This window comes from Echinops telfairi, unplaced genomic scaffold, assembly GCF_000313985.2.
Source record: "Echinops telfairi isolate 266 unplaced genomic scaffold, ASM31398v2 ScPeMD7_2;HRSCAF=8, whole genome shotgun sequence".
Classification (NCBI taxonomy): Eukaryota; Metazoa; Chordata; class Mammalia; order Afrosoricida; family Tenrecidae; genus Echinops; species Echinops telfairi.
The window spans coordinates 17437181-17438447 of NW_022103898.1; the positions used below are offsets into that span (position 1 = coordinate 17437181).

At 48.9% G+C, this 1267-nt stretch overlaps 1 protein-coding gene across 1 annotated transcript in view; it reads left to right on the forward strand.

Moving 5' to 3' along the window:
• Positions 1-1267, forward strand: part of LARGE1 (LARGE xylosyl- and glucuronyltransferase 1) — a 619553-nt gene that overhangs the window by 333641 nt on the left and 284645 nt on the right. The gene's annotated exons all lie outside the window — the stretch shown is intronic.

Here is a 1267-nt window from a genome sequence, read left to right on the forward strand (position 1 = left end):
TCCGCCTCACTTTCTGCTGCGTGTGCAGCAAAAACTCAGCACTCTTTGTGTCCAACCCCACTGTTAGGCCTGGACACACCTACCCACTCCACCGTTGTAACATATTTACATGGGCACACCCTGCTTCTGCAGTGGCTGCTTTCAGACAATTGCTGGATTTCTGGATATGCAGACCCTGATGGCCTGGGCGGTTTCACGGGTGTTCCTAAAATGGGCTCGAAGATCGACCCTCCCAATTTGTAGGATTTCATGGGGTTTTCTCAATGAAATCATTTTGGCAGCTGACCTCAGGGCGCTGCAGGCAGAGAGCTGAAGCGCAGACTTTCCTATCGCACAATTCAGACCTGGGACTAAGTGATACGTAGCTCATCATTAAAATACTTAGCAGATGGAAATATTGATGGTAGGATTTGAACTCAGGCCTGCTTGACGCCATGGACACACTCATTGGTTCATTTCTACCTGTTTTGAGCTGTTATCATGAAGACACCCCTGTAATACAGATGTTGTGCCAGGCCCTAGGCCAGGGGTTCTCAAACTATGGCCCACAGGCCACATGCAGCCTGCCAAGGACATTTATCCGGCCCGCCGGGTGTTTTTGCCCTGTTTTGGTTTTTTACTTCAAAATAAGATATGTGCAGTGTGCATACCAATTTGTTCATAGTTTGTTTGTTTTTTTAACTATAGTCCGGCCCTCCATTGGTTGGAGGGACAGTGCACTGGCCTCCTGTTTAAAAAGTTTGAGGACCCCTGCCCTAGGCATTGTATCAAGTCGAGGCAAGGACCATTGGAAGTTAAGCACAGCACGGTTTCTATTGGTCGTGAGGAAGCACAGGGGGGAGACCCCTCCCATAGCAGAGGCACTGGGGCAGGTGGTGACTGGAGGTGGTGTGAACAGACGAGGTGGGGAGGAGGGCATGGATGAGTCCTTCGTAATACATCAATCTGCTTCTTACCGCAAGGCCTGTCCCCTAAAGAGCCTTTCATTTCCTCCCCTTTTTCTCCCTGAATACAAACGCTTTCGAATGCTGCCTTTACCCCTAATTGAACAGTCTGACTTAATTGATTATGTATTAAGTTGGGGACTTGGGGTGACCCACAGGCCTGGGCTCATGTTGAGATTAATTTTATTCATGTAGTCCCACTGTTTTGTGATGCATCCGAAGGCCTCGTGTGTGTGTGTGTGTGTGTGTGTGTGTGTGTGTGTGTGTGTGTGTGTGTGTGTGTAAATAAAGCGGGGAGCCTGGGCAATCTAATTAGACGGCTT